Source organism: Neoarius graeffei, chromosome 22, assembly GCF_027579695.1.
Source record: "Neoarius graeffei isolate fNeoGra1 chromosome 22, fNeoGra1.pri, whole genome shotgun sequence".
Taxonomy (NCBI): Eukaryota; Metazoa; Chordata; class Actinopteri; order Siluriformes; family Ariidae; genus Neoarius; species Neoarius graeffei.
In genome coordinates, this window is record NC_083590.1 from 4,720,276 (window position 1) to 4,740,612 (window position 20,337).

Genomic DNA, 20,337 nt, shown 5'->3' on the forward strand with positions numbered 1-20,337 from the left:
CGCCAGGAGCTGCTGTCATGTGATGATTTGGGCTCTGTCTCTCCATTGATCCAGTCCCACCTGGAGCACCTCCAAGGATATTTCAAAAACTATTTCCCTGACCTCAAAAACACACATTTAAACTGGGTTAGGAACCCCTTTGCCCCCGGTGTCGGTTCTAGTCTGGACTTAAAGTCACAGGAGGAGCTGATTGAGATGACAAACTCAGGGGATTTAAAAATGGACTTTGAGGCTCTTCCCCTGTCTAACTACTGGCTACATGTAAGAAAGGACGATCCCAGCTTGGCTGACAGGGCATTGAAATGCCTTCTCCCTTTTGCAACAACCTACTTGTGTGAGTCTGGCTTTTCAACTTTAATGGTACTCAAAACCAAACATAGAGCACCTCTACATGTGGACAATGACATGCGTATGGCACTGATGGAGATTAAGCCCAGGGTTGACAAACTATGTAGGAGCCACCAAGCCCATCTCTCCCACTAGTGTAAACTGTCTGTCACTCCCAGACACACACACACACACACACACACACACACACACACACAATTGAGAGTGGTTTGATTTCTTTTGTGCTGTTCTTATCAACAGTTTGTTGAAAAGTTTATTGTTCAGTGCGAAAATATTTGTGTTGAAAACATCTCATCTCATTATCTCTAGCCGCTTCATCCTGTTCTACAGGGTCGCAGGCAAGCTGGAGCCCATCCCAGCTGACTATGGGCGAAAGGTGGGGTACACCCTGGACAAGTCGCCAGGTCATGACAGGGCTGACACATAGACACAGACAACCATTCACACCTACGGTCAATTTAGAGTCACCAGTTAACCTAACCTGCATGTCTTTGGGGGAAACCAGAGCACCCGGAGGAAACCCACGCGGACAACATGCAAACTCCGCACAGAAAGGCCCTTGCCGGCCATGGGGCTCAAACCCGGACCGTCTTGCTGTGAGGCGACAGTGCTAACCACTACACCACCGTGCCGCCCTGTTGAAAACATGTTAGTTAATAATATTCTTATGCTAAACAAATGTAACAATTATTGAATATTGAATAAAAGTAAGAGAAAACATTCTAAAAGTTGATGTTTCTTTACATATTTTGTAGCATTTTCTGTGGGTTTGCAAAGGGGGTCCCTGGCCAGAAGCTAATGCTGTTTGGGGGGCCTTGGCATGGAAACGTTTGGGAACCCTTGCACTGATATATCGAGAACTGGTAACGCATGGGTAATGTGATGATGTAAAGTTTACTGGGACTTTAATGGAGTGTGTGTGAATGTATGCATTCAACTGTGAGCATTCTTCACATAAATAGGTTCAAAAATGTTAAACACATCTCTTCAGGTCAACTGAAAATTTGGGTGATGGATGATGAGATAAAAGTGAGCCATTTGTGCTCAGATGATGGCTGACAAAAGTTATATTCACTATAGACAGCCTTTTCCCTGAAGATATTATCAACACGTTTGTTTTTATTTTTGAGAATGTGTCCAGTAATCCTGTAGCATACTGACTGCATCGGCTCTGTGCAGATTATAGCAATAGTTTACCTGGGTGATAAATCTGTAGCTTACATTCAACTGTGAGCATTCTTCACATAAATAGGTTCAAAAATGTTAAACACATCTCTTCAGGTCAACTGAAAATTTGGGTGATGGATGATGAGATAAAAGTGAGCCATTTGTGCTCAGATGATGGCTGACAAAAGTTATATTCACTATAGACAGCCTTTTCCCTGAAGATATTATCAACACGTTTGTTTTTATTTTTGAGAATGTGTCCAGTAATCCTGTAGCATACTGACTGCATCGGCTCTGTGCAGATTATAGCAATAGTTTACCTGGGTGATAAATCTGTAGCTTACAGTAATACCATGATGACAATAAAAACATGATTATGCAGGATCAATGAGAGAAGATAAATGTGTGACTGCAATATTCTGCAGTGCAAAAAATAACCTGCATTTCCTTCTGCCTTTTCAAATGGTGAACGTGTTATCACTGGTTACCTGGATAATACCTGCCTCTGAAAAGCTTCTGATAGAACAATGTGCTTCACTCTATCAGAATTGGGCCTGTTTTCCTGCGCTCTCTCCACCTCTCCTCACTTCTGCTGGACCTTGCTGTGCTCTTTTGTGTGACAATTTTTAAGTGTTTCAACAGGTTTGCTGTATTACCACACTACCTGACAGTTTGTTTCTCTCCCCCCCCCCCCCCCATCTGTCCCTCTGAGTTACATGTTGATCCTGGGATTGAGATGCTGGCCTCTTCTGCCCCTTGGACCTGCTTGATCCATCCTGGTGCCCTGTGTCTGGTCGGAGTTTTATCGCCCCACTCCTGTGAAGGACGGCCCCATGAGGACAGTTGAGGGTTATACCTGTTAAAACTGTTAATATTATAGTCAGGCTGTCTGTTGTTGCCCAAATGAGGATGGGTTCCCTTTTGAGTCTGGTTCCTCTCGAGGTTTCTTCCTCATGTCGTCTGAGGGAGTTTTTCCTTGCCACCGTCGCCACAGGCTTGCTCATTGGGGATAGATTAGGGATAAAATTAGCTCATGTTTTAAGTCGTTCAAATTCTGTAAAGCTGCTTTGCGACAATGTTTATTGTTAAAAGCGCTGTACAAATAAACTTGATTTGATTTGATTTTAGCTGTGTCACATTTAGCTTCAGTGCTGATGAACACAGTGAAATGGCTCCAAACCAGTGTTGCCAGATACTGCTGACGTTTTCCAGCCCAAAATATGTTCAAAACCCGCCAAAATGCACTTAAAACCACCCGAAATGTAAAATGTACTTGATGTCTGTCTTGTAAAGTAAAAATATGCAGCTAAAGTCCAGTATACTATTTGTAAATCGAACAAATGGCACCATGAGCCCGTCAGTGCTGGAGGTGAAGAATCTGCTGTCTGGTACTCGGCTCTGTGTGGTTCAGTCAGATTATAACTCTGCAATCATCTGCTGGGTTCTGAATCCTACATGCACCAATAGGTGGCGCACACGCAGAATATTCTGTAGGCTATGTTAGGCTACGATGCATATCTAACATCTGCATTGCTGAGGTTATTTATTTTTTATTTATCCTGTTTGTTTTATTAATTTTATAGGCCTAGTTATTCTGCTTAATTTATTTTTGTCTACGTCCATGTATTTTCTTCATCTGTTATCCTGATTTTTGTGGATTTGTTAGATCGTACCTGTTTTATATCCTTCAATTAAAAAAAGTGAGGCTCCGATGCATGGCTGAATGTAACATGAGAAGAGAAAATGGAGAATGGATTGCGTCTCTCTTATTTACTAGTTTATGAGTTCAGTTTCTGCACTACATTATACACATTCATATTAGTCTTACAGTTACATTGACTTTTTTTTTGTTTAAATAATACTTAATGAGATTAATGTTTATTGTTAATGATTAATTTAGGGCAATGCTCGATTTTGGTTGTTTAAAATCCCTAAGGGGTGCTGGGTAAACTAGGTCTCTGACTTGCGTCAGTTGACCAAAGAGAGCTGTTTTTCCTGATTTCCTTCGCATATTCAAGAACATCATTCGGCTTAGGGGTTTACATTCTCTCCCATCTCTGCTTTCTAGTGGGAGTGAAACTATATAAACATCTGATAAAAACCCGCCGAACTAACGCCAAACCCGCCCGATTTTTGTCAACCAGCCCAAGCCATTTTTCACCCGCAAAGTAGAATTCAAAACGAGGGTTATGTATATAACCGCGGTTCTATGAGTTTCGGATGACCGCCAGAGGCGGTGCTTTCAGCACATGGATATCCATCACACGAACGTGCAGGTCGAGTAATAGTAACAACAAAGTCACGTGTGACCTGGGTGACGTCACCCCGTGACCCCGGCATAAAAGACCGGTAAACCCAGGAAGTGACCTCTTGGCAAATCTTCTCGTGTACACTCCGAGTGACTGCCAAGCTCTGGCGGTCATCCGAAACTCATAGAACCGCGGTTATATACATAACCCTCGTTCTATTTCGTTTCTACTGACCGCCAGAGGCGGTGCTTTCAGCACATGGATGACTAATACCAACCAGGTCATGAGGAGTGCCTACCCGTACCCAGTGCTGCTGCGACGGGCCTGGAATGACAGCCGTCGCCACAGGATTATGTGGGACGACATTAAGACGGTAAAACCTGGTGAAGGTGCAGCTGGAAGCCCAGGAGGCTGCGCTGCATATGTCTGAAAGGGGCACGCCCTTCAGTGATGCCCATGAGGCTACCACGCCCCGTGCAGAGTGCGCCCTGGCAGCCGGAGGAATCAGGAAGCCACTGTGCCTGTAGGCATGTAATATGGCCTCGACTATCCACTTGGATAGCCTCTGCTTAGAGAGCGCCAGACCCCTCGACGGTCCTGTGCGGCACAGAAACAGGGCGTCACTCCTACGGAAGCCCTCTGTACGCGACACGTACACCCTGAGGGCGCGAACTGGGCACAAAAGTTCCGACCTCTCACCATGGCCCGCCTCGAACGCCGCAAGGCTAAGGGGCTGGTTGACGAAGGTAGCAGAGAGGGTCTTTGGGAGGAAAGAGGGGTTAGGCCACAGGGTGACCCCACTGTCGCCGGAGTGCCACTGCAGGCACTCCCCACTGACTGACAGCGCGTGTAGTTCCCCGACGCGCCTCGTCGATGTAATAGCCAGAAGAAAAGCAGTCTTCAGGGAGAGCCATGAAATGTCTGCCGTGAGCAGGGGCTCAGAACGGTGCGTCGCAGAGAGCCTGCAGCACCAATGAAGGTCCCATGTGGGTACCCGGCTCCGTCGGGGGGGGTCTCAACCGGAGAGCACCCTTCAAGAAACGTGCCACCAAGGCGTGGGACCCCACGGTCCTTCCCCCAACTCTGGCATGCTGAGCAGAGATGGCAGCTGCATAGACCTTGATGGTGGCAGGGGTAAGACCCTTATCAAAAGCAGAGACTGGCGGAACAGTCAAATGGTCGGCAGGGGGCAGCATGTAGGCTCCTCCCCCCGAGTTAAGCACCAGTTGGAGAAAAGCCTCCATCTGTTGGCATAGAGGGCATTGGTGGGGGGTGCCCGAGAGCTTGCAATGGTATTGACCACTGCCGGCTCACAAGGACCTTGCAGGGGGTCCGGCCCTTCAGCGGCCATACCCAGAGCTGCAGACGGGCTGGATCCGGGTGCCAGATCTGCCCTCCCAGCTGTGATAGCAGGTCAGTCCTCACTGGCAGGCACCAGGGGTCGCCGTTCAGAAGTTGCAGCAACTTGGGAACCACACTCTGCCCGGCCACCGGGGGGGCGACAAGCAGCAGCCCGTGGTGGTCCATCGCAACCCTGTGTAGGGTTGGCATGATCAGCAGCAGAGGGGGGGAGGCATACAGCAGTTGCCTCGGCCAAGCATGCGCCAGCGCATCCTGGCCCAGGGGACTGGGCCGTGGAGGCTGAACCACAGAGGGCAGTGTGTCGACTCCCGGCAGGCAAAGAGGTCCACCTCTGCCCTGCCAAAATGTTCCCAGATGGCGAGAACCACCGCTGGGTTGAGTCTCCATTCCCCGGGATCGGGGTCCTGGCGGGACAGCAGATCTGCTGCCCTGTTGGCAGTGCCTGGCAAGTACATGGCACGCAGGCTCAAGAGATGTCGATGGGCCCACCGCAGAAGTTGGCCAGCCACTTCCAAGCACTGGAGGGACTTTGTGCCTCCCTGGTGGTTGATGTAGTACACTACCGTAGCGTTGTCCGTCCGCACCAGAACGTGTCTGCTGGTCAGGCCTAGGAGGAAGTGCTGTAGGCCGAGGAACACAGCCCGTAGCTCCAGCACGTTGATGTGCTGCGCCCGTGCAGCACCGGGTGGAGGTGGAGACCGTTGAACCACCTCTGAAGCGGCATAAGTCCAGAAGTCCCAGCGGGACCAGAGAGGAGGCTGCCGTAAGCATGCCCAGCAGGCGCTGAAAGGTCTTCAGGGCGAGTGACCTACCCCGTCCGAAGCGGCCAAGCAGTAGGCGGATGTTGTGGATCCTTGTCTGGGAGGGAGTTACCATCAACGACCTCGAATCCAGGTGCACGCCCAAGAAAGTCGTCTCCCGGCTGGGCACCAGCGAGCTCTTCTTGTAATTCACCCTGAGCCCCAGCTCTACGACATGCGAGAGCACAGTCGCGATGTTGGTGCAGGCCTGAGCTGCTGACCGTGAACAGACAAGCCAGTCATCCAGGTAGGGCAGGACACGCAAACCCCTTGCCTGAAGTAGTGCCGATGCCGCTGCCGCACACCCGGTGAACACACGGGGTGCCAGCGATATCCCAAAGGGCAGAACATTGAACTCGAAAGCCTGGCCCTCGAAGGCAAACCGCAGGAACTGCCTGTGGTGTGGCACAATGGGAACATGGAAGTAGGCGTCTTTCAGGCCAAGGTGACAACCAGTCGCCCGCCTGGATGTGGTGTAAGACATCCACTGTACGCAGCATGCGGAATCTCATGGTCCTCAAGTGGGAATTGAGGGACCTCAGGTCGAGGATCGGGCGGATACCGCCGTCCTTCGGAACCAGAAAATACCTGGAGTAGAACCCACCTTGCTGTCTCTGCCTGTCGACGGGAGAGACTGCTCCTTTCTCCAGGAGGGTGGCGATTTCCTGCCGGGGGACGAGGGACTTCCCCGGATGGCTCACGGTGGTGTTTGACCCCATGAAACGTGGTGGACGGCGGCAGAACTGGATGCGGTAACCCTCGGTGAGGGTCACCAGCACCCAGGGGTCAACGCTCTCCAGCTTTGGAGCTGTTCGCTGGAAAAGCGGCCGACCGCCGGCGCGCTGATGTCAGCGCCGTCCAGAGCGCCCCCGTCGGTCACCATGGGGGCGACAAGGAGTGGACTGGGTGTAGGGGGCGGCACCGCGGGTCCGGGAGGTGGTGGGGTGGCGAAAGTCATCAACCCGTCTGGTCTCCTGGCGGGTGCGTGGCCGAGACAGAGTCGGTGTGGGCCCCCTGAAGGACTGGGCAGCATTGCCATGGTGGTGGGCCTGGCGGGGGCCAGCGAACTGCTGTTACGCCTAGATGACCTGGGCACTCCGATCCAGGGCTTGCTGAGTGGCTTCGCCAAACGGCTCCCCGGGGACAACAGGGAGAGAGTGCAGCACACGCCGGTCGGGCTCGGCCAGAGGGGACTGTGCCCGCCATATCTGCTGGCGGCCGAGGGTGAGATACGACATCAGCCGGCCCAGTTCCCGCGACGAGTAGGCAAAGGCCTGGAGCCGCGTCACACAGCTCCCGTGATGCCGCGCTCGTCCCCTCCAGCGTCTGGGGGTCCATGACACCTGGCTGGCAGAAGGGAACTTAAATAGGGCGAGAACGCTCCGAGTAAGTAGCCCAAAATAAACTATCAGGCGGAAATAAGAAATAAACGACCGGGCGAACACACCCGTGGTCGGGAATATTAACAAGGATGGCGCCGTGCGCTACAGAACTGATAAACAGCGGCGAGAAACACCGCTTTAATTTAAATGAATGAAGACCGCTTACCTGAGCGACAACAAACCGGCCTCCAGCAGCGAGGACACGCCCCGGAGGGCTAGTCAGCTAACTCCACCGAGCGAGAGCGCTCAGCTTAACGGAGTAACAACCAATACGAATATAACACAAGACAGCCGGCCCGTGAGCAGGCCGGAGACAAGACTACACAAAACAAGCGGTTGATAATATTAACAAGGATAGGCACTGTGCGCCACAGAACTGATAAACAGCGGTGAGAAACACCGCTTTAATTTAAATGAATGAAAGCCGCTTCTCAATGTTGGGCATCTGCAGGAGGCCATAGGTAGGGGTGTCCTGCATTGCCGCCAGGGCCCTGCAGTCACTAGGGAGGTGGGAAGGCATCTAGGGTCCGCCCAACACCTCTGTAACTCCTCGATGTATGAGGCCGAGGGCGGAACAGACAACGAGGAAGGCTATGTGGGACCTCTGAAGAAAGCGCTCTGATGCTGGGCCACCGGGGCGTGTCCAACCCCAGACGGGCCAATGCAGCCCTCAGCATTGGCTGGATGCTCAGGCACATGCAGTCTGCGCAGGCCATGTCCGTCAGCCCCTGCCGCAGGTGATCAATACCCAGGCATGAGGGGCACTCGCGGTGGCCGTCCTCCGGTTCGAGGGGGACCGGCAGTTGGCGCAGCGAGAGAAGAGGTCCATGACGCCTGGCTGGCAGAAGGGAACTTAAATAGGGCGAGAACGCTCCAAGTAAGTAGCCCAAAATAAACTATCAGGCGGAAATAAAAAATAAACGACCGGGCGAACACACCCGCGGTCGGGAATATTAACAAGGATGGCGCCGTGCGCTACAGAACTGATAAACAGCGGCGAGAAACACCGCTTTAAATGAATGAAGACCGCTTACCTGAGCGACAACAAACCGGCCTCCAGCAGCGAGGACACGCCTCGGAGGGCTAGTCAGGTAACTCCACCGAGCGAGAGCGCTCAGCTTAACGGAGTAACAAACAATACGAATATAACACACAAGACAGCCGGCCCGTGAGCAGGCCGCGCTTCTCAATGTTGGGCATCTGCAGGAGGCCATAGGTAGGGGTGTCCTGCATTGCCGCCAGGGCCCTGCAGCGGGAACACTGCCCCCTGTGGCGGAGGCTGAAGATTCGCCAGCAGGGCCTTCATCTCCTCCAGCTCGGTGGACATCGCCTCCACCTTCTGAGCCAAATCGCCCGAGCGCTTCTTTTTCGCCTTAAAAGCGAAGACGTGTGGGGGAACCCACGGCGCTTGCTGGGCCCCGCTGCTGCAGCCGACACCGTGTCCTGTCTCCCCGAGGCCCGGGGGATGTCAGACGGAGAATCCAGCCGAGCCAGCCTGGCGGTCCGCGCAGCCACGCTCAGGCACATGCAGCGCAGCGAGAGAAGAGGTCCATGACGCCTGGCTGGCAGAAGGGAACTTAAAAAAATAGGGCGAGAACACCCCAAGTAAGCAGCCCAAATAAACAATCAGGCGGTAATGAAAAACGACCGGGCGAACACACCCGTGGTCGGGAATATTAACAAGGATAGGCGCCGTGCGCCACAGCACTGATAAGCAGCGGCGAGAAACACCGTTTTAATTTAGATGAATGAAAACCGCTTACCTGGGCGACAACAAGCCAGCCTCCAGCGGCGAGGACACCGCCCCGGAGGGCTAGTCAGCTAACTCCACCGAGCGAGAGCGCTCAGCTTAACGGAGTAACAATATGAATACAACCCACAAGACCGCCGGCCTGTGAGCAGGCCGGAGACAAGGCTACACAAAATAAGGCGGTTAATAATATTAACAAAGATAGGCGCAGTGCGCCACAGAACTGATAAACAGCGGCGAGGAACACCGCTTTAAATTAAATAAATGAAAACCGCTTACCTGAATGAGGACAAGCCAGCCTCCAGCGGCGAGGACACCGCCCCGGAGGACTAATCAGCTAACTCCACCGAGCGAGAGCACTCAGCTTAACGGAGTAACAAACAATACAACACAAGACCGCCGGCCTGTGAGCAGGCCGGAGACAAGGCTACACAAAATAAGGCGGTTAATAATATTAACAAAGATAGGCGCAGTGCGCCACAGAACTGATAAACAGCGGCGAGAACCACCGCTTAAAATTAAATGAATGAAACCGCTTACCTGAATGAGGACAAGCCAGCCTCCAGCGGTGAGGACACCGCCCCGGAGGACTAATCAGCTAACTCCACCGAGCGAGAGCGCTCAGCTTAACGGAGTAATAAATCAATACGAATACAACACACAAGACAGCCGGCCTGTAAACAGGCCGGCGGCGAGGCTACACAAAACAAGGTGGTTAATAATATTAACAAGGATAGGCGCCGAGCGCCGCAGAACTGATAAACAGCGGCGAGAGGAACGCCGCTTTAATTTAAATAATGAAACCCGCTTACCTGAAGCGAAAACAAGCCGGCCTCCAGCGGTGAGGACACCGCCCCGGAGGGCTAATCAGCTAACTCCACCGAGCGAGAGCGCTCAGCTTACGGAGTAATAAATCAATATAACGACAAGAAGAAAAGAGTTGGTGGACTTAGCGCAGTTTCTTGGAGGGTGCATAAGCACAGCCCCAACCCTACGGGTAACGAAACTACCACAGCGCTTTGTCCAGATTTCAATCCAACTCGCAACCTGCAAAACGCGAGAAGATGTAAGAGGTCACTTCCTGGGTTTACCGGTCTTTTATGCCGGGGTCACGGGGTGACGTCACCCAGGTCACACGTGACTTTGTTGTTACTATTACTCGACCTGCACGTTCGTGTGATGGATATCCATGTGCTGAAAGCACCGCCTCTGGCGGTCAGTAGAAACGAAATAGAACCGCCCAATCTGGCAACACTGCTCCAACCGGTGCTGTGGTTCCTCTCAGTCACTGTCAAACTGGCAGAACCGGTTTCTCTGTGTGTGATCAGACAAACACCATTTTGTTGCTGTTCGGAGAAAATAATAAAACTAAAGAAAAACTGCAACTCCAGGCAGAAGCGGTGAGATGAATGAAGCCCAGCATGGAGTGCTGAGTAAAAGTAAGTGCTGTGTTGGAGAGAAATGTGGTTGTATTTGACTGAGCTCGTGTAAAAACAGCAGTAAAACTGCGGAACTGAAATCATCTTCCCTGTAAAGCTGCTGTTTATCGGCTGTGTGTTTTATATTCGAGTTTCTCTCTTCAGTTTCTCATCTATTAAACACTCAGAGAGTTTGGGGGAGTTTAACTGGAACGCATTTTTGTTTCCCTTCATCCCATAATGTGGTGATGTAAAGTTTACTGGGACTTTAATGGAGTGTGTGTGAAAAGCTCCTGAAGTGGAGGAGTTTCAGTCAGTGAGGGAATCTAATAAGAGGAGGACATCTTACAGCACTTTTAATGACCTGCACACAGATTAGTCATTTACACTGCTATAAATGTGGGGAAGGGAAGTTCCAGTCATCATCAAACCATTAAAACTAAATAAAGTGCCATTTAATGTGGTTAATTTTGGGCTGGGAGATCTGGCAAAAATATATCAAGATTTTCCAGCCTGGATCATCAACAATATTATCATGGGGTGGTTTTGTGTTTTAATGTTGGTTTTTAAGACTATTTTCCAGAGCAAACAAACTAATTTCCTCATTGATGTAAATATACGGCATTTTTTCACTCAGGGTCACATTTGGAGAAATAAGATGTTGTGCAGGTGGATTTAAAAAAATATGTCAAGTTTCTTGTATTAAACTTATATGTTTACATTCGTGTCATCGGATCACCACAGAGAACACTTTTTAAATTTTGTTTCCATGTTGATTCTTTCATTTTTTATGCCTTTTTGGTCCATTTTATTCATGCAGAATTCCCCAATAAAAATACACAAGTTGAAATAAGCCTTCAGGAAAGAATGGTAGGAAGTAACGGTAGGAGCTGCTGTTTTATTCGGCAACTATTTTGTGGGTAAATGTGGACTTATTTCGGTAAAAATATTACTTAAATGACTAGTTAACCAGCCATTCATCACCAGTCATCTCCATGTTAAATGGCCGATTTTTCCAATGGAGTTTGGCGGCCGGCTCACAAAACTCCAACTATCAAACTAAACGCCGCTAATCAGATATGAAACAGTATTCTGTTGCTTAAATGTTTTCAGAAACTTTTTAGTCTACTGTTTAGCTGTAAAATGAGAGAGTTTGTGCCATGTCTGCCTCTCCGCCGCTAATGTTAAGTGCTAACCGCTGACCGGACATTACCACACTAAAACAAACAGATTTATGCATGAAAAGAAATAAAATTGCGGCTCTAAAACGTATCACTGTTAATAGACTCACTTCACGAGTGTTTAGGTAAGTTACCTTCACATTTGCAAGTTGCAACAAAACAGTGAGATAGCTCATTTTATATTGTGTAGAGTGGGGGGAAAGCCCCCCTTAAGGAAAATTCAGTTTTTCTCCAAGTTGAAATGAACCATGTGTTGTTTTAATCATAGTTTTTTGACAACAGTGACATGAACAATAATGCCACCTAAAGTTTGCCTAAAGTTAATACTTTTTTTTTTAACAAAAACAAACATTGTGCCAAGGGGGCCTTTTACCCCCCCCCCCCCCCCCCCCAGTGGGGTAAAAGGCCCCCTGAGGTGGGGCAATAGGCCCCCTCACTCAAAAAAAGCTGTTTGGATAGCAAAAGTGTTTACTTAAGCCTATAATGTGAAAGAAACAAGAAAATATCCCTGAATTAATGAATAGATGCATTATTTTATTATATTTCGCATTTTAATTTCAATATAATTTTGTGTGGCTTGAACATGAATTAACAAAGAACAAGCTATTCATTAATTCAGGGATATTGTCTTGTTTTTTTGAGTGAAGGGGCCTATTGCCCCACCTCAGGGGGCCTTTTACCCCACTGGGGGGGGGGGGGGGGGGGGGGGGGGGTAATTGGCACAATGTTTGTTTTTGTTTAAAAAAAAATTAGGTATTAACTTTAGGCAAACTTTAGGTGGCGTTATTGTTCATGTCACTGTTGTCAAAAACTATGATTAAAACTAAACACATGGTTCATTTCAACTTGGAGAAAAACTGAATTTTCCTTAAGGGGGGCTTTTTCCCCCACTCTACTCTAATTATGATAAAAGGAAACAATGCCCCCTGGGGGCCATTTACCCCGCCATTAAGGGGGCGTTTTACCCCACAGACTACACTTTTACAAAAAAGGGTCTTACTTTCAAAATGTGATTCAACTTTTTATACCTAATGTATTTTTTTAAGTACTGACTTGTCTACTCATACCACATACACAGCTGTGATATCTGACGAAATAGCAGCTATCTAAATACAGTTTTACTGATATCTGAAAATTATATCATTTACCATGAAATTTGATTTCTCTCCGGTGCGTTGCTGATATGCGATCCACAGTGGATATTTGTATATCCCCGTTGTCAAACCAGTCCATAGCAACAAAAGAAATGTAACTTTGCGCCATCTGGTGGCTATTTTGGGTAAAACAGGCCGGGTGCCTTTTACCCCACGGGGGCGTATTACCCCACTCTACTCTAACATGCGTTCTTCTTACTAGCCCAGTGATAAAAGAAGTTTTCTTACCTTAGTCAACCAGTTACGTTTTGCAAGATGAGCAATGTCGAAGAAGATGAACAGTCACTGCCTGTACTCTTTCTAAATGTATTGTGGCTAGTTGATAGCCTGCTGCATTCAAAAAAAAAAAAGGGAAAAAAGCGCACTTTGACAGGAAGTGCTTTTCAATTAAAATTTGCCTGATTACATTAATTTGAATTCACTCAATATTCTCTCTATTTGGAATTAGGTAAACATAATACTTAAGTTTTATTTAACTACAATGGGTGAATTTTATTCCAAACATTTTTATTTGAAATTTAATTAAATATTGGCCTCAAAATCAAAAACACAATTATATTGAATATATTTTACCTAATACATTAATTCAAATCTACATGACCACAGAATAATTTCTTACAGTGCATATCTGTCTTTAATGAAAATGCACCTTCATCGTTCTTCTGCATGGTCTTCTCAGTTTTGCTTCCTCGCTTATTAAAATCAGTCGGCTTTGTCCATCTGGTGGGGGACAACATCGGCAGCCAATGAGATCGCTTATAATGAATCGGAAAATTCTGGGATGTCTGACGTTTTCTTTCGATATTTTTATTGGACGGTTTGAACACGTGATCTTGACGTAGCCAACAGATTAGTTTGTTTACATCACACCACGCGGACACTTTGACAGAATCAACACAAATATTGGGAAAAAAGAGCGCTTGTTTAACACAAATATCAATCAATATGTAAATGGATCTGTTATTTGCTCTCCTATGTATCGAGTTACTTGTGGGTAGGAAATTTAACGTGTCGGTATAAATCTAAGCGTATCGGATTTTAACTAAAGTGACTGAGTGTATCGGCAGGCAGAGCAAGAATATCGGGCCCGACACGCTAAAACGCTTTGGGGAAAACCGTGTGTGTGTGTGTGTATGTGTGTATGTATGTATATATGAGTGTTTAGTCTATGTCTAGTTCTTATCTGGTGTTTATACTGTTTATTTATACTGTTTATATTGTTTGTCTGAGTGTTTAGTCTATGTCTAGTTCCTACACAGCAAATTCCTCAGTGTTGAATTAACACTTTCAGAGTTAATTTGTGTCCAATTGGACCTATATAAACACAGTAGGGTGTTAAATCAACACTCTGGGTGTTAATTCAACACTGGGGATTTTGCTGTGTATCTAGAGTGTTTATACTGTTTATATTGTTTGTTTGTTTTTTCAATTATTCTATTTTTATTTATTGCATTGCCTGTTTGCACCGTGGGTCAGAGAAGACTGAAATTTCATCTGTGCTATATGTCGAGCATGTATAGCATATTTGACAATAAAGTTGACTTGACTTGGAGAAATAAGATGTTGTGCAGGTGTATTTAAAAAAAATATGTCAAGTTTCTTGTATTAAACTCATATGTTTACATTCGTGTCATCGGATCACCACAGAGAACACTTTTTAAATTTTGTTTCCATGTTGATTCTTTCATTTTTTTATGCCTTTTTGGTCCATTTTAGGGCTGTTTTGGCATGTTATACTGTTCCACTGTACACTGATCTATATAACATCATACAGAATCCCACATTTCTAGTGCATTTTGTGCTATAAGATTGATATGAAATGATAATGTCGTATCTCTGCTTAATTTAATATATGCATAGAAAGGAGTCATTTATCACCTGGCAAAGATTTTGCAGTTCTTTAATAATGTGTCCGTCGTTATGCCAAATGATGTTTTTGGTCAGTGTTCTCAAAAAGGAAGCCAAAAATTCAATCACTGATTCTTTTAATGGTATCCATTTTGGTAGTTTAAATCACTATATATGTCGGAATAATGCACAGAAAAAAGGTGTTGACTGTAAGGCACCGACACCTTTCAGCATTCATTGAAAATGTTCACTGGGATAATGGAAAAAGCAGTGTAGTCTCCGTCACCCTCTCTAAACTCGAGGTTTAATCAGGGTTAAAGAATTTCCCATAATGTTTTTATAATTACCATGAGAAGTAAAGGTATAAAAATGCCTTTAGTCATTACAGACTTGAAGTAATTGCACTGAGTGGTTTAATTGAGAAATGTAGTCTCCGTAGTCCCCAATTCTTCGTTAGGTGTTTCTTCGTTAGAAAAGATATTTGATTCTGTGCTCATTGCCATACACATTGTATTTCATAATATTTCCAATAAAATATATCTAGTTATACCTTTTAAATCTTTCTTTTTGTATTCTGTGGAAAAAAATATCCCCTGGTGTAGTCTCTGTAGCCCCCACCAATTCACCGAAACGGTGGTCTTGATCAGCAGGCCATATCTTCTGAATCAGATGAGGATACCTCATGAAATTTTCACACTGTAATATTAAGATATGTGGAAACAACATGCACTGACTACAAATCTGAAAACTAAACTTTCAAAAAATGACCATTTTGGAACAGAAATGTGGACCCTGAGTGAAAAAATGCCGATATCTTTAAAAGGAAACATAACTTCATTGAAAAAGAATAAGACACCTGAGGCCAAAGCACATTTTCAGACACATTTTAATAAAGTGCACTTCACTGCAAAATGTAAACCATTATTCCTAAAAGGAAAATAAAGATAACAAATAAAAAAATGCAAGATAAATCTACATCCGCTCTAGTGTTTTCTGTTAAATATGTGTCAGATTAAAAAGAAACTGTTTCCCAGAACACACCACAAACACACGGACTGCGTCACGCTGACTTCTGATCTCTAACACACACACACACACACACCGGCTCACAATCAAATCAACACGTGCCAACAGAATTATAAACAGTTTCCTTCCAACTGCAATAAACTTTCTGAACTCTGATCTCTCCACAGTCTGAGATATGACGTGCAGTACATTGTTTTTCTATTCAACCCACAACCTGTACATATTTCTGGATTTCCATATCGTTTCTGTTAAGTGTATTTATGCTCATTTTGTATATATTATATTTATTTATCCCCTTTATTAGCTCTCAGGTACTTGCTCGGGGGCGGCACAGTGGTGTAGTGGTTAGCGCTGTCGCCTCACAGCAAGAAGGTCCTGGATTCGAGCCCCGTGGCCGGCGAGGGCCTTTCTGTGTGGAGTTTGCATGTTCTCCCCGTGTCCGCGTGGGTTTCCTCCGGGTGCGCCGGTTTCCCCCACAGTCCAAAGACATGCAGGTTAGGTTAACTGGTGACTCTAAATTGACCGTAGATGTGAATGTGAGTGTGAATGGTTGTCTGTGTCTATGTGTCAGCCCTGTGATGACCTGGCGACTTGTCCAGGGTGTACCCCGCCTTTCGCCCGTAGTCAGCTGGGATAGGCTCCAGCTTGCCTGCGACCCTGTAGAAGGATAAAGCGGCTACAGATAATGAGATGAGATGAGGTACTTGCTCGGTCAGGTGTGTGTGTGGTTTTTTTTTTTTTTTTGTCTTTTGCACCTTAACTTTTTGCACCTTTGGGACCAGCAGAAAAGAAATTTCGTTGTACCTTAACAATGACAATAAAGAACTTGAACTTGATTTAAGGACTCCATTCCCACATCCACTTGTGCGTCTCCCAGAACTTACCAAGCCTTTATTTCTGTGATCTGATTCTGCTGCTTGAGTTTGGATTTTGCCTCGGTGTTGATGTTTGATGACCGTCTGGCCTTTGCCTGTTTTTGAACAGTTTTTATCTGGGTGCCAGTCTCTTCATTACAGCTTCAAACTGCATTTGCATCTGTTTCAGCCTCCCCTTTATGATAAATATGTAAATCCAGAACACTTCAGCTGAGTTTGTTTACATTTATATTTAATTACTTTTAAACAGGATATTTGTCTTATTGTGTGTTTTTATGGTACTTTTCTTGCCATTCTGTGTTCAGCTGAGGAATGGAGATGTTAGAAAAATATTTGAGACTCAGTCAGTCGTAATGAGGATCAGCGATATTTAGAAGTTGCTGAATGGGTCGGTGCAGGTGCAGTGTCCAATGTCATGGCATCAGTGATCAGTGTTTTCTCATAAGGAGTGTCTTTACACAGCTTTCTTGCTTTTGCATATTTTTCAAACACCTGTTGTTTTCACCGTGTCTGTTGTGTAAATTCCAGCATTTTCCATTTCACTGATGTGGAATTTTTTCGGCACCAGGTTCTCTGTGTTCTTGGCCACGCCGTTCCCAAACAAAACGAGGAACTGGAGGCCAAGGAACTGCTTACTCTGGGTTCTTATTGGTTCGTTCCTGTGTCTTTCAGGGAGACCATGAGCTGGACTAATGAACAGAGTAAAGTCTGGTTCATAAAACAAGGTGCCATGTCTAAGCATTTTCAGCACAACTGACAAAATATATTCAGTATCACGGTCCATGTGATCCCTCAGTAAAAACAGATCATGGATTGTTCACGGTCTAAAACAGTCATATCACACTCCTCTACTTTAGGCTCGCAGAAATCATGTCTGTTTAGTCCAACTGACTTCAGACTGACTGACTTCTGGATCAGAATTTATTCAAACTAAAAACTCATTTAATGCTGGGAAAGAGAAAGTAGGATGAGATTTAAAGTAGCTTTTCTATCAACCGCAAATGATTTTAGTCACCTTCTGCTTCAGCTTTTTTAGTGAAGGCATCACAGCTGACCTGCTTCCACTTCAAACTGTTTCTCCTGCCTTCCAGCAGAGGTCTCCCTCCCCTGATTACTGAACTGTCCACCTCATCTCCTGTGTAGATGGACACGGAGACTTGTCTTCTGCATCCAACATGACATAACACTGCTGTATGATCTTTAAAACTTCTCTCACTGTGAATCCTCCTGATTCTTAAGTTTGGATCTTTTCACATGTGCAGTTCATTAGATATGAAGGGATTGTTTTCTCCAGTTTTAACAGCATGTTTTGTTTTTTTTTCTGATTTTTAGGAGCCTCATTTATTCAACTCATGAGTAATTCAAGAGATCAGTGTCTTCAGGAATCAGCAGTGAGTCCATGAGCTGTGTGTCCGTCCACTAATATTCAAAAATGGAGAGCTGTGATCTGGACACAGATAATGTGACCCCACCCTCAGAAAAGCGGTAAACTGCCATGTTCTAATATTTTAGCCATTAACTGTTCAGATCTGAAATATGTAGTGAGTTTATATGAAAAGATTAACTGAACAAAAATTCAGACTAAGAATGAAAAGTTAACAGTCACCACTTGAAAAAATGCCAGATTCTGTTCACTGTCAGTAAAATTATCTCATCTCATCTCATTATCTGTAGCCGCTTTATCCTGTTCTACAGGGTCGCAGGCAAGCTGGAGCCTATCCCAGCTGACTATGGGTGAAAGGCGGGGTACACCCTGGACAAGTCGCCAGGTCATCACAAGGCTGACACATAGACACAGACAACCATTCACACTCACATTCACACCTACGCTCAATTTAGAGTCACCAGTTAACCTAACCTGCATGTCTTTGGACTGTGGGGGAAACCGGAGCACCCGGAGGAAACCCACGCGGACACGGGGAGAACATGCAAACTCCGCACAGAAAGGCCCTCGCCGGCCACGGGGCTCGAACCCGGACCTTCTTGCTGTGAGGCGACAGCGCTAACCACTACACCACCGTGCCCAGTAAAATTATGTTGTGATGAAATTAAAAATGCAGTCGTATGAGACGATACATTAAAGCCACGATACGAATCGTATCCCAGTACAGGCTTCACAAGACCAGACTGATGAGACGGCGTTGACACAGAACACGACATTTTAAAGTGTAAAACATTTATTTTGATTTGTAATGGCAGCAAATCAAACCACTGCCGTCTCACTCCAGTCGGGGTGTTAAACTCAGATTCTGTGTCAAATCCAGGTGTTTATTTTAACCTGCATTTCAGACTGTAGTCAATCCAGCTGTGATAGAAACTGGAGTGCACGTCTGTATCTACAGCGGTTTACTGTAACTACCTTCAGATGGCTCCACTACAGATCTGCTGTGAGTTCTTGATCGTGTGAAAATGTTAAGCAGTCGTGTTCGACAGGCTGTTTCAGTATTCTTTTTTCAAAGTTCACGCGGGCCGAATGAAACGAGGCTGTGGGCCCGCTGTCTGACCCGTGTGCCAGAACACTTCCTTCTGATCAGCTTCACTTTCTGGACTGTTAAGTCAGCGTGCTTTGAGGCAGTGAGGTTTCCCTCTATAACTCTGTGGGCAAGAAGGTCCGGGTTCAAGCCCCGTGGCCGGCGAGGGCCTTTCTGTGTGGAGTTTGCATGTTCTCCCCGTGTCCCCGTGGGTTTCCTCCGGGTGCTCCGGTTTCCCCCACAGTCCAAAGACATGCAGGTTAGGTTAACTGGTGACTCTAAATTGACCGTAGGTGTGAATGTGAGTGTGAATGGTTGTCTGTGTCTGTGTCAGCCCTGTGATGACCTGGCGACTTGTCCAGGGCGTACCCCGCCTTTTGCCCGTAGTCAGCTGGGATAGGCTCCAGCTTGCCTGCGACCCTGTAGAAGGATAAAGCAGCTAGAGATAATAAGATGAGATGAGAACTCTGTAGGCTGCGACCTCTGGTGCTGCCATCTAGTGTGTAAGAAGAGGTAGAGCTCATGAAGAATCTCATCTCATCTCATCTCATTATCTCTAGCCGCTTTATCCTTCCACAGGGTCGCAGGCAAGCTGGAGCCTATCCCAGCTGACTATGGGCGAAAGGCGGGGTACACCCTGGACAAGTCGCCAGGTCATCACAGGGCTGACACATAGACACAGACAACCATTCACACTCACATTCACACCTACGGTCAATTTAGAGTCACCAGTTAACCTAACCTGCATGTCTTTGGACTGTGGGGGAAACCGGAGCACCCGGAGGAAACCCACGCGGACACGGGGAGAACATGCAAACTCCACACAGAAAGGCCCTCGCCGGCCCTGGGGCTCGAACCCAGGACCTTCTTGCTGTGAGGCGACAGCGCTAACCACTACACCACCGTGCCGCCCGCTCATGAAGAATATTCAACAGAAATCTCGTGATGCATGATATGAGCAGGAGATTCGTCTCTCCCTGTATTTTGTATTGTGATGTTTGAGATGATGAAATTCTGTCTCATGGCTCCTCTGTAATGTTGAACAGTGAACTCCAGAGAAAGATATCAGACTCCCCAGAACCCAGCTGTGTCTCCATGAAGAGCGATGCGTTTATGGATCCTCCTTTGGAGTTTAAAAATAGAGACTCCTCACCTGTACACAGGTAACATCCCATAATTCTCAGAGTTAAAGTCACTGCAGAGTGAAAGGGCGTGTTACACATTCCTGTATCCAGGCCAGATCATGAGCAGAGTTTTGATATTTATCAGTTTGTTAAACTTTAATTCAGTCCAAATGCTGCTGCAG

The 20,337-nt window shown here is 46.6% G+C and overlaps 1 pseudogene; it reads left to right on the plus strand.

Moving 5' to 3' along the window:
- Nucleotides 1-10,369: 10,369 nt before the first annotated feature.
- The window catches only part of LOC132870561 (NLR family CARD domain-containing protein 3-like), a 60,428-nt pseudogene continuing 50,460 nt past the window's right edge, over nt 10,370-20,337 (plus strand).